Source organism: Pseudophryne corroboree, chromosome 1 (genome assembly GCF_028390025.1).
Source record: "Pseudophryne corroboree isolate aPseCor3 chromosome 1, aPseCor3.hap2, whole genome shotgun sequence".
In the NCBI taxonomy this organism is placed as follows: Eukaryota; Metazoa; Chordata; class Amphibia; order Anura; family Myobatrachidae; genus Pseudophryne; species Pseudophryne corroboree.
In genome coordinates, this window is record NC_086444.1 from 976,556,333 (window position 1) to 976,570,599 (window position 14,267).

The following is a 14,267-nucleotide window of genomic DNA, read 5'->3' on the forward strand; positions in this document are numbered from 1 at the left end:
CATTTATATAGGGAGCAATATGATTTATGTGGGTAGCGATGTGATTGTTTTTTCTGTGTAGGCCAATGTATGTGTGGATTTTTTTTTACTATGAGGGCCAATGTGTGTTTTTTGTTTTTTTGTCTGTGGGGAACTGATGGTGTGCCTTGGCAATTTTAAAATATTGTTCAGTGTGCCGTGAGTAAAAAAAAAAGGTTGAAAATCACTGCTCTAGAAGGTGAGCACTCTGCAGCCACCACAGGAGACACCCTGGCCCTGGGGGACAGGGTTATTTTCTGATGTATTTGAAGATGGGACCCGGACCACTTGCCAAGAAGGTCCCACTGAAAAGTCCTCGCATGAAACCTGCCGAAGGGGATGGCCTCGTAGGTCGCCACCATTTTCCCCAGTACTCGAGTGCATTGATGGACTGACACCCTTTTTGGCTTTAGCAGGTCTCTGACCATGTTCTGGGGTTCCTGGGCTTTTTCCTTTGGGAGAAAAACCCTCTTCTGTTCCGTGTCCAGAATCATGCCTAAGAAAGATAGTCGAGTCGTTGGAATCAACTGTGACTTAGAATCCAACCATGCTGCTGCAGCACTCTCAGGGAGAGCGACACGCTTTTCTGCAACTGTTCCTTTTATCTCGCTTTTATCAGGAGATCGTCCAAGTACGGGATAATTGTGACTCCTTGCCTGCGCAGGAGCACCATCATTTCTGCCATTACCTTGGTGAAAACCCTCGGGGCCATGGAAAGCCCAAACGGCAACGTCTGAAACTGGTAATGACAGTCCTGTACAGCGAATCTCAGGTATGCCTGATGAGGAGGATATATGGGGACGTGAAGGTATGCATCCTTTATGTCTAGTGACACCATAAAATCCCGCCCTTCCAGGCTGGAGATAACTACCCTGAGCGATTCCATCTTGAACTTGAACCTTTTTAAGTACAGGTTTAGGGATTTTAAATTTAGAATGGGTCTGACCGAGCCATCCAGATTCGGGACCACAAACAGGGTTGAATAATACCCTTTTCCCTGTTGTATTAGGGGAACCTTGATAATCACTTGCTGTTGACACAGCTTTTGAATCGCAGCTAAAACTATCTCCCTCTCTGGTGGAGAAGCTGGTAAAGCCGATTTGAAGAATCGGAGAGGAGGCACGTTTTCGAATTCCAGCTTGTAGCCTTGGGATACAATTTCCATCGCCCAAGGATCCACGTCCGACTGAACCCAGACGTGGCTGAAGAGTCGAAGACGTGCCCCCACTGGCGCGGACTCCCTCAGTGGAGCCCCAGCGTCATGCCGTGGATTTAGTAGAAGCCGGGGAGGACTTCTGCTCCTGGGAACTAGCCGTAGCAGGCATTCTTTTCCCTCTACCCTTACCTCTGGCGAGGAAGGAAGAGCCTTCGACCTCTTCTGGACTTATGCGACCGAAAGGACTGCATCTGATACTGTGGTGTTTTCTTTTGCTGTGGGGGAACATAAGGCAAAAAAGTAGATTTACCCGCGGTAGCCGTGGAAACCAGGTCCGCGAGACCTTCCCCAAATAAAACCTCACCCTTGTAAGGCAAAACTTCCATATGCCTCTTTGAGTCGGCATCACCCATCCATAGACGGGTCCACAGTGCTCGCCTAGCCAAAATCGCCATGGCGTTGGCCCTTGAACCTAGTAGCCCAACATCTCTCTGAGCGTCCCTCATATATAAGACTGCATCTTTGATGTGACCTAAGGTCAATAAAATGGTATCCCTATCAAGGGTATCAATATCAGCTGACAATGTATCTGTCCAAGTTGCTACCGCACTACAAACTCAAGCCGATGCTATTGCCGGTCTGAGCAAAGCCCCCGTATGTGTAAACATTGATTTCAAAGTCGTTTCCTGTCTGCGATCAGCAGGATCCTTGAGGGCTGCCGTGTCTGGAGACGGTAGCGCCACCTTCTTGGATAAGCGCGTTAAAGCTTTGTCCACCCTCTGCAGGGAAAGGGTATGTCATAAGAATTCTCTTGGGAATCTGCAGTTTCCTGTCTGGAGTTTCCCAAGCCTTTTCAAATAGCGCGTTCAGCTCATGAGATGGGGGAAACGTTACCTCAGGTTTCTTTTCCTTAAACATGTGTACCCTCGTGTCAGGGACAGAGGGGTCATCTGTGATATGCAAAACATCTTTTATTGCAAAAATCATATAATGAATACTTTTGGCAACCCTTGGGTGTAACCTTGCATCATCATATCAGTCAGAATCCGTGTCGGCATCAGTGTCTGCTATTTGGGATAGGGGACGTTTTTGAGACCCTGAAGGGCCTTGTGACACCGTCAAAACCATTGATTGACTCCCTGTATTATCCCTGGACTCTGCTTTGTCCAATCTCTTACTGTATGTAATAAAGTCACATTTGCATTTAAAACATTCCACATATCCAACCAATCAGGTGTCGGCGTTGCCGACGGAGACACCACAATCATCTATTCCACCTCCTCTTTAGATGAGCCTTCCGCTTCAGACATGCCGACACACGCGTACCGACACCCCCACACACACAGGGATATATGTATATGGAGACAGTTCCCCAATAAGGTCCCTTGGAGAGACAGAGTATGCCAGCACACACCCAGCGCCAACTGACACTGGAAATAAAATTCCCAGATAAACAGCGTTTTTATATATATCAATATATACTCACTGCACCAATTATAAGTGCCCTCCCCCCCATCTTTTTGCCCTCTGTCACCGTGTTCAGCAGGGGAGAGTCCGGGGAGCCAGCTTCTCTGCAGTGCTGTGGAGAAAATGGCGCTGGTTAGTGCTGTGGGAAAAACCTCCGACCCCTCAGCGGCGGGCTTCGGTCCCGCTCAAATTTTCAATACTGGCGGGGGATTGTATAATCTACTGCCTCCGCAGCCTATATAACTTATTAGCCAGTCCTAGAGGTTTATTATTGCTGCCCAGGGCGCAGGGGCACCCATCAGTGCCTGCAGTGTGTGTTGTGTGTGGGAGCAATGGCGCGCAGCGTTACCTCAGAGAAGAACTGAAGTCTTCTGCCGCCTTTGAAGTCTTCTTTCTTCTAATACTCACCCGGCTTCTATCTTCCGGCTCTGTGAGGACGACGGCGGGGGTGAGACCTGCGTTCCGACCCTCTGGAGCTAATGGTGCCCAGTAGCCTAAGAAGCAGAGCCTATCATTTAAGTAGGTCTGCTTCTCTCTCCTCAGTCTCACGATGTAGGGAGCCTGTTGCCAGCAGTGCTCCCTGAAAATAAAAAACCTAACAAAATTCTTTTTCAGAGAAACTCAGGAGAGCTCCCCTGTAATGCACCCAGTCTCCTCTGGGCACAGGATCTAACTGAGGTCTGGAGTAGGGGCATAGAGGGAGGAGCCAGTGCACACCCATCTAAAGTTCTATAGTGCACGTCTCCTGCGGAGCCCGTCTATACCCCATGGTCCTTACGGAGTCCCCAGCATCCTCTAGGACGTAAGAGAAATAGGAGTTTAATACCTACCGGTAAATCCTTTTCTCCTAGTCCGTAGAGGATGCTGGGGACTCAAAAAGGACCATGGGGTATAGACGGGATCCGCAGGAGACATGGGCACACAAAGACTTTGACTGGGTGTGAACTGGCTCCTCCCTCTATGCCCCTTCTCCAGACCTCAGTTATAGGAACTGTTTCCAGGGGAGACGGACATTCCGTGGAAAAGGATTTTTGTTAAACTAAGGGTGAGATACATACCAGCTCACACCACAAACACACCGTACAACTGGAATAGCATGAATACCAGATAACAGTATGAACGAAAAAACAGCAACAAGCTGAACATAACCGATACACAACCATCGTGTAACCGAAGACAACAACCAACAATACAACTGCAAGTAACAGTATGCACTGAGATGGGCGCCCAGCATCCTCTACGGACTAGGAGAAAAGGATTTACCGGTAGGTATTAAAATCCTATTTTCTCTTACGTCCTAGAGGATGCTGGGGACTCCAAAAGGACCATGGGGTCTATACCAAAGCTCCAGACCGGGCGGGAGAGTGCGGACGACTCTGCAGCACCAATTGAGCAAACATGAGGTCCTCCTCAGCCAGGGTATCAAACTTATAGAACTTCGCAAAAGTGTTTGAACCCGACCACGTAGCTGCTCGGCAAAGTTGAAGAGCCGAGACCCCTCGGGCAGCCACCCAAGACGAGCCCACCTTCCTGGTAGAATGGGCCTTTACTGACTTCGGCAATGGCAACCCAGCCGAAGAGTGAGCATGCTGAATCGTATTACAAATCCAGCGTGCAATAGTCTGCTTGGAAGCAGGATTACCAATCTTGTTGGAAGCATACAGGACAAACAGTGTTTCCGTTTTCCTAACAAGAGCCGTTCTGGCGTCATAAACTTTTAAAGCTCTTACGACATCAAGAGACTTTGGAACCGCGACAGCCTCCGTAGCCACAGGTACCACAATAGATTGATTTATGTGAAACGAAGAAACCACCTTCGGTAGAAATTGTTGACGAGTCCTCAATTCCGCTCTATCCACATGAAAAATCAAATATGCCCAGGCAGTCGTGCTGGATTGGGGCTCCTGCCTGAGAAAAATATAAACTGACTGTTTTGGGCTGCTATTTCCACAGATCAGTGCATTACTAAACTTATATCTTTTACCTGCACTGGGGTGTGTGGTTTGCGGAGCCGGCGGGTGCCTCCTGCACCCGTGCGGGTTGCGGCCTACCTCCCCATCTGAAGCAAGGGTCTCTGTTCATTCACGGACCCGGACCGGAAGTGAGGTACTCGTGTCCTGTGGGCACAGTCGAGACCCTCCTCATCCCTCCACCGCTCCTTCACCTGTCCCCTGCCTGGCTGACCCGACAAGTGCGCTCCCCTTCAGCTGCGCTGCCCGGAGCGGGGACCCGCGATTGGCGCGGAAGTGACTGCGGCGAGCCTGGGACCAGGACGCTGCACACTGTGCTCTCCTTTCTCCCCCTGCTATGAGCGGACCCTGTAGCGGGGAGACTACACACCGCTGCCACCAACGCTCTTAGCGGGCTCCAGGTACCAAGGCCGCCGAGGCCCTGCATAGGAGGCCGACGGCGCCATTTTGTTTAGGGGCTGCACGCCCATACTTCATGTTATGGGGCTGTGAGGAGGTGAAGCTCTACTACCTCCTATGTTTCTAGCTGTAGGGGTTATTAAAAACCACTCTTGCCGGGGTGTAGCCTAACAAGCTAACAAAGGGGACGCGTGTCGGCTGAGCTCTGCTGGAACCCCTCTCATTTAGCCCTTTAATCTGTGCTGCTCAAAGTCTGCAGAGCGACTGCCCGAGAAGAGGGGAAGGGTGCATATAAGGTTGGGCCACACAGACCTTTATGATACATACCATCTGCCGAAGTGCCCCCCCCCATCCATCCATCCATTCAGGTTTCTGCATCAGTCGGTTCCCTGCTTAGCGGCCCAGGGTCCCGCAGATACACCTCAATTAGGCCAAGTCGGATGTATTGCCACTGTGAGTTGACGTATGGATCCCTAGCCATGTGCCTGCCTGCCTGATGCTACCCTAAGGCCACGTGGGGGCTTTTGCACGGTGACGACCCACATGCTTTACGCTGCCGAGGATATGTGAAAGTGTAATTCTAAACTGCTTTAATTGAAGACCGATCTCATGGTGAGAGGGATAAAGAAAAACAAGGCCAAGACCAAGCCGGACGCGATCCCATCCCCCGCGAACCGACATTCGTCGGACCTACGTCAGTTCTTAACTTCTCCAACCTCAATCCCCGCTACTCCCTCTACTGTCCCGACCTCCCCGATTCTACACGGCCCGGTGGACAACATGGCATCCCCTGGGACTTCGTTGCCTCCGCAGGCCCTCTCTCTGTCTGCGGAGATAAGCGAGATATTGTCTCATGTAAGGACACTTCCCACGAAACAAGATTTCTCAGCCTTGGAGACTCGCTTGCTTTCCACCATCACTCAGGAAGTGACAGCGCTCCGACAAGATATGTCCCAAATTGCGACTCGAGTTGATGTCCTGGAACGCCATGAATCATCTACTGTGGATTCTCTGACTACATTTCGGGAGGTGCTATCTCACCAACGGGACGATATCTCTTTTCTAAAATCACGTATTGAGGATATGGATAATCGCGGCCGGCGAAATAATATCAGAGTCAGGAGCTTACCTGAGAGTGTCCAACAGGCTGACCTGACAGCCGCCTTATCTACGATATTTGGAGAACTTATTGACCTGGATCCGAACAAGGACATTATATTTGATAGAGCTCACCGAGCCCTCCGTCCTCGCGGCCTACCCTCCGACAGACCACGAGACGTGATTTGCAGGCTCCATTATTATGTCCAAAAAGAGGAAATAATGAAGTCGGCCCGTCAGCTGGACAGTATTGTCTTTCAAGGGGACAAGATTCAGATATTTCCTGACCTTGCCTGGTCGACCTTACAACAACGTCGAGCCTTGAAACCTCTTACAGACTCTCTCAGGAAACTCGAGCTGAAATACAGATGGGGCTTCCCTTTCTCCCTCCAGGTTTCTCATGGTGGCAAAGTTGCGAGTCTCTCTAGACCTTCGGATTTACAGACCTTCTTCATGACCTTGGGAATTCCTCCGGTACCGTTACCAGATTGGGACGCTTTTCACCACCTACCGGACTTGCCTGTTGTGCTCCCTCCAGACGACGCGTGGCAGCAAGTTCGTCCCCCACGGAGGCGGGGAGCCACTCCTGGTTCACGTTCTTCAGAGCCTCCCTGAATGAGAAGTCTCGTCCCGAACGGAAGTAAATTTACTTGCTACCCATGTTATACACTGAGTTTTCTTTTTTTTTCTTATATAGTGATATGTGTTGCTCACACGTGAGATCGGTTTTTGTAACTTAGTAATAGTATACAGTTGCTTTGATTTCATAGATAAGTGATGTCGTCGACATGTTATTTTGGTTTATTTTCACGCTGAATTCATTATCTTGTTGTCGATATCCACATACACAATTGATCAACCTTCATGAAACCTGGTTTGATAGTTTGAAGATTATATGTACACTTTTATATAAGCTTTTATATTTTTATTTTTGTTTCACTTGTGCCTTTGTGCACACCTCGGTAATACCACACATTTGTTTAGATTCTATCTTGTGGATGGTCACTGTCCTGGGCCCCCCGTAGGACCCCCACTATGCTGCATCCCCTGTTTCTTTGGACTGGGAGTCGGCAGGATTCCGCTCCTGTCCTTTTTGCAGCAGTTCTTTTTGTAATTTTATCATCCCTGTTTAATGGCAAAGTACCTCTCGGCGTGGTTTCCCACGCTGTATCTTTTTTTCTTCTTTTCTTTGCTTTCCCCCCTTTTTTCCTATCTCCTTCCCTTGCTGCTCTCCCTTCACCTTCCCCAGTGTCTGCCGTAGGAAAGACTAATGTGAAGCAATTAGGTCCGCCTGATAATGGGGGTGAATGATCTACACGTAACTACCCTTAACGTCAAAGGGTTGAATGTTCCTGAGAAAAGGTCTAAACTTCTTAAATGGCTTAGAGATGAGAAAGTTGACGTTGCTTTTATTCAGGAAACACATTTCAAGATGGGACACGTGCCGTCCCTAAAATGTCACTATTATCCTCATGTTTTCCTGTCTAATAACTCTGCTGGTAAGACATTGGGCGTAGCCATATTACTGGCTCGCCACCTGCCTGTTCTTAATGTGGCCTCCCATAGAATATCTGAAGGTAGGGGGTTGCTGGTGAAATGCGACATACATGGTCAACGTTTCTCTTTCCTGAACATATACGCTCCTAACGCTAAACAACCTTCCTTTATATCCTCAGTTCTAGATAACGCGGAACCTCTCTTGGAGGGGGTGGTGGTGATGGGAGGTGATCTAAACTGGACCCTAGATCCCCGCCAGGACAATTCTGAAAAGATCTCCTGCAGGCCGGAGAGGGAGCATAGGGGAATGAGGCGCGCCCTGCTCGACCACCAGCTGATTGACACATGGAGACTGACGCACCCTACTGAGATAGATTACTCCTTTTTCTCACACCCACATCAGACATATTCCACAATTGATTACTTGTTTCTGAGCCACCGACACTTACACCTCCTTTCTGATGCATCTATAGGACAGATTGTGTGGTCAGATCATGCCCCAGTTAACCTCACTTTACGGTTGCCTCCCAGTACACATCGCCAATGGTCCTGGCGTTTTAACGACACTTTTCTGCAAGACGCAGACTGTAGGTCCCGAATCGACAACGCTTTAGATTCTTATATTTGTACCAATGACTTAGATGACATTTCCAAAGTCTCAGTCTGGGAAGCTCACAAATGTGTCATTAGGGGGGTTTGTGTTCAGATAGGATCCTTCCGCAAAAAGCAGAGGGAGAAACTTCGGGGTGATTTATTGTCTAGAATACAATCTCTCGAGCTCCTACATAAAAAATCCCAAACCCCACATCATTATGCCGATCTCGAAGCTGCTAGGGCAGATCTGAATAAGTTACTCTCTGATAGAGTCAAGTTTTCTTATCGGAAGTGCCGTAGCAGATACTATCAATGGGGCAATAAACCTGGGAAATTACTAGCCAAAGCACTTAGAGAACAACGTGCTCTTGCTTTTATTCACACAATTAAAAATAGCCACGGTCAATCCCAACACCAGACACCCCACATCGCTAGGGCCTTTAGGGCATATTATTCCACTCTGTATAACCTCTGTGGTCCGACCGGAAGAATTGACAAGTTGTCCCATCAAACAGCCATAGCTGACTACTTACGGGCCTTAGACTTCCCCACGCTATCCACAAAAGAAGTAGAAGATCTAGATGCCCCGTTTTCTACTGAGGAGGTTAAGAAAGCTATTGAATCCTCTCCCAACGGCAAGAGTCCCGGCCCTGATGGATATACCATTGCCTATTACAAAGCCTTTAAAGAGAAATTAGTCCCTATACTCACGAGAGCCTTTAATACCATATCAGAACAATCGCCTTTCTCCCCACAATCTCTCGAAGCCCATATTGCAGTTCTACCCAAGGAGGGTAAAGACCCAAGTCTTTGCTCCAGTTACCAGCCAATCTCACTATTAAATATAGACATAAAACTTTTTGCCAAATTGATTGCAAACCGCCTTAAACTATTATTACCTGGTCTGATACATGGAGATCAAGCGGGATTTGTTTTAGGCCGAGAAGCTAGGGATAATACCTCTAAAGTGCTCAACATGATTCACTATGCCGGCCAGCTTTCATCCCCATCAATCATACTGTCGACCGATGCTGAAAAAGCATTTGACAGAGTGGACTGGGACTTTCTGGCTGGTATACTGAAGCATCTGGGACTCGGTAACGCTTGTCTTCACAGAATCCTATCCCTTTATACCTCCCCGTCCGCCAAAATTAGGATTAATGGTTCCCTTTCTGATTCCTTTCCAATTTCCAATGGCACGCGACAGGGCTGTCCACTGTCCCCATTGCTCTTTGTCCTTTGCATGGAAACATTAGCTCGAAGCATTAGGGCTAACCCGAGCATTTCGGGTTTGTTAGTAAAAGGGACTGAATACAAACTGGCCTTATATGCCGACGATCTACTCGCTATAATCACAAAACCGGTCACTTCTTTGCCAAACTTGATGACAGAATTTGAGAAGTTTGGAGCCCTCTCTAATTTCAAAATAAACTACTCCAAATCTATTGCCATGAATTTAACTACTCCCCCCGATATAGTAGAGGGCCTGAAACATGCCTTCCCTTTTACCTGGCATGATCACAAACTAAAATATTTGGGGGTGTTAATGACCAACGATTTATCCAAATTATTCTCCCTAAATGTTAACCCCTTATTGGCTAGGCTTCGCCTAGACTTCCAGAAATGGAAGAAACTAAGACTGTCTTGGTTCGGCAGGATTAACGTTGTCAAAATGAATGCCCTCCCTAGGATACTATTCTTTCTCCAGACCCTTCCGATACACATTCCCCTGCTTTGGCTCCGAGACGTCCAGAATCTTATTCGCGCATTTGTATGGGGTTGTAAGCCACCCAGGTTTAAACACGACATTTTATTTAGGAGAAAACATCAAGGGGGGCAACAACTCCCACATATCCCTAACTACTACCACGCAGTACATTTGAATAGGATTCTGGAATGGACGCGCGCTAAAGACCGCAAACAATGGGTCCTACTAGAGGAGGGCTGTCTCCCACATTATATTGAAATTGCACCTTGGCTTCCTACCCTCCCGAAGGTTTCACACCCCACGGTCTCCCCCACGCTCAAATTATGGGCCACGCTGAGATCCCAGAGCCATATATCCTCCAAATGGTCCCCCCTAACCTCCCTTCTCTATAACTCCGAGTTTGCTCCAGGTCTTCACGGGACAGCTTTCACTCCATGGGCGGAAGCCGGGATTTTTAGAGTCGGTCAGCTGGTGAGCTCGGGTAGGGTGCGCTCCTTTTCAGATGTTCAGTCTTCTTGGAACCTACATAGTGCTGAGTTTTGGAGGTTCCTGCAGGTTCATCATTTCATATCATCTTCTAAGAACCTCTCTGACATAACTAGGGATCTCACCGGGTTTGAAAGACTATGCACCTCTCCCAGTTCTCCCACACATACTATCTCACAAATCTATGCGCTTATCATGGAAAACTTTTTCCCGCAACCTCCTACCTTTCTGACTTCCTGGGAGAAGGAACTGTCAGGACTGCCTACGCAGATTAACTGGGATTCCGTATTTAAGAATGCCCAGGCGAGTTCTCTATGCTTATCGACATTAGAGACCCTCTATAAACTTATATATAGGTGGTATAGGACTCCTCGTGTTCTCAATAAAATGTTTCCCTCTCTCTCGAATCTGTGCTGGAGATGCAAAAACGCCCCAGGGAGTTTTATACATATTTGGTGGGATTGCCCTCTTATAACCCCATTTTGGGCAGAGGTATTTAAATGCACCGAACAGATAGTGGGAGATGAGATCCCGAAAGACCCAGGTTTTTGGCTCCTCAACCACACCCCCGCAGGAACACACTCCTACAAACATTCCCTGTTGAGACACCTTAGCAACGCAGCAAAAGCGGTTGTTCCAATCCTTTGGAGATCCATCTCACCACCCTCGATTAAATTATGGTTCACAAAGGTCGATTACTTTTTAGATATGGAAGACCTCGTCTCCTTCTCATCCGGGAAAACCGTTAACTTTATAGCTATTTGGTTTCCCTGGTACGACTTTAAGGATACACCTTTGTATCGGTCCTACATGGCGACATAACCCCCCCCCATATTCATATCCATATTCATATCCATATTCCGATTACGATATCTCTATAATATGTCTCAGACCCTTAATTGGTGGAGATCCCCCCTCCGTTCCCCAAACAACCTGTCCCTACTGCGCAGACTCTCACATCTGACTCTACCCGTCTTAATTTTCCCTCTCTTCTCCTTCTTCCTTCTTCTCTTCTCTCTCTTCTTCCTCTTTCCCATTTTACTATGCTGTTTTGTTAAAATGTTCCTCCTTTATAAGTTCTGATGTTGTAAGCGAAGCAGACAAATAATTTTTCTACTTTGGGCGCTCCATGTGTAGTGTACTGACATATATGATATGTGATGTTTTTGTGTCCCCCCCCCCCCCCCCCCTTATTTTGGAAAAGTATTGCTGTAATGTTTTGTCTGCTGCTTTAATCAATAAAAACAGTTTACACAAAAAAAAGAAAAATCAAATATGGGCTCTTGTGAGACAAAGCCGCCAATTCTGACACTCGTCTGGCAGACGCCAAGGCCAAAAGCATGACCACTTTCCAAGTGAGAAACTTTAACTCAACCTTTCGCAAAGGTTCAAACCAGTGAGACATAAGAAACTTTAACACCACTTCAAGATCCCACGGGTGGCACAAACGGGGGATGGATATGCAGCACTCCCTTCACGAAAGTCTGAACCTCAAGAAGGGCGGCCAATTCTTTTTGAAAGAAAATAGATAAAGCCGAAATCTGCACTTTGATGGAACCCAATTTCAGGCCTGCATCCACGCCTGCCTGCAAAAAATGGAGGAAACGACCCAAGTGAAACTTCTCCGCAGGGGCTGCTTTGGTTTCACACCACGACACATATTTTCGCCAAATACGGTGATAATGTTTTGCCGTGACCTCCTTTCTAGCTTTAAGGAGAGTGGGGATGACTTCCCTGGGAATACCTTTCCGAGCTAGGATTTAGCGTTCAACCTTCACGCCGTCAAACGCAGCAAGTCCGGAAACACGCATGGCCCCTGCAGTAACAGGTCCTCTCTTAGAGGAAGCGGCCAAGGATCTTCTACAAGTAATTCCTGAAGATCCGGATACCAGGCCCTCCGTGGCCAATCTGGAACGACGAGAATTGCCTGAACCCTTGTTCGTCTTATAATCCTCAACACTCTTGGAATGAGAGGAAGTGGAGGGAACACATACACCGACTGAAACACCCACGGAGTTACCAGGTCGTCCACTGCACTGGCTTCGGGGTCCCTCGACCTGGAACAATACCTCGGAAGCTTTTTGTTGAGGTGAGACGCCATCATGTCTATTTGAGGAATTCCCCAACGCCTTGTCACTTCTGCAAATACCTCTTGATGAAGGGCCCACTCTCCTGGATGGAGATCGTGTCTGCTGAGGAAGTCTGCCTCCCAGTTGTCCACTCCCGGAAGGAAGACTGCTGACAGAGCGCTCACGTGCTGTTCCGCCCAGCGGAGAACTCTTATGGCGGTTTACGTACGCCACCGCTGTTATGTTGTCCGACTGGATCAGGACAGGGAGACCTTTAAGAAGGTTCTTCGCTTGCAGGAGGTCGTTGTAAATGCCTCTTAACTTGAGAACATTTATGTGGAGACAAGGTTCCTGGCTTGACCATTTTCCATGGAAACGTCTTCCTTGTGTGACTGCACCCCAGCCTTGCATCTGTGGTCAGTAGGACCCAATCCTGGATTCTGAATCGGCGTCCCTCTAGAAGGTGAGAACCTTGCAGCCACCACAGGAGAGAAATTCTGGTCCTGGAAGATAGACTTATTTTCCGGTGCATGTGCAGGTGAGACCCGGACCATTTGTTCAGCAGATCCCACTGAAACACCCGGGCATGAAACCTGCCAAACGGAATGGCTTCGTAAGCCGCAACCATCTTCCCTAGCACTCGAGTGCATTGATGAATCGATACTCTTGCCGGTCTCAAAATTTCCTTGACCATGGTCTGGATTTCCAGAGCTTTTTCCGCTGGAAGAAACACCCTCCGTAGTTCCATGTCTAGAATCATGCCCAAGGAGGGCAGCCGAGTTGTCGGAATCAAATGAGACTTTGGCAAATTTAGAATCCAACCATGATGTTGCAGAACCGTCAGGGACAGTTCCACATTTCGTAGCAACTGCTCTTTTGATCTCGCCTTTATCACCCTACTTGCGTAGGAGTACCATCATTTCCGCCATCACCTTGGTGAAGACCCTCGGGGCCGTGGAAAGCCCAAACGGCAACGTCTGAAATTGGTAATGACAATCCTGCACCGCAAATCTTAGGAAGGCCTGATGAGGAGGATATATCGGGACGTGTAAGTAGGCATCCTTTATGTCGACTGACGCCATAAAACCCCCCCCCCTTCTAGGCTGGAGATCACAGCTCGAAGAGATTCCATCTTGAACTTGAAAAGTTTTCAAGTATGGATTGAGGGATGTTAGGTTCAGAATCGGTCTGACCGAGCCGTCCGGCTTTCGGCACGACAAAGAGGCTCGAATAGAACCCTTCCCCCCTTTGGGACGGAGGAACCAGGAGAATGACCCTCTGTTGACACAGCTTTGTATCGCAGCATTTATCACTTCTCTTTCTGGAAGAGAAACTGGCAAGGCCGATTTGAAAAAGTGGCGGTGGGGGGGCATCTCCTGAAACTCCAGTTTGTACCCTTGGGGCACTATGTCTAAGACCCAAGGATCCAGTGCCGATTGAAACCAGACTGAAGATTCAGAGACGGCCCCCCACCGGTACTGACTCCCGCAGGGGAGCCCCATCGTCATGCAGTAGACTTGGTAGAAGCGGGGGAGGACTTTTGGTCCTGGGCGCCAGACACAGCAGGCAACCTTTTTCCCCTTCCTCTGCCCTTTGTACCTTTTTTGTACTTATTAGGCCGAAAGGACTGCATCTGATAATGGGGCGCCTTTTTCTGTTGTGTGGGAACATAAGGAAGAAAAGATGACTTACCTGCAGTAGCGGTAGACACCAGGTCAGCAAGGCCATCACCAAACAAGACACTACCTTTAAAAGGGAGAGCTTCCATAGCTTTCTCGGAGTCGGCATCAGCATTCCATTGATGA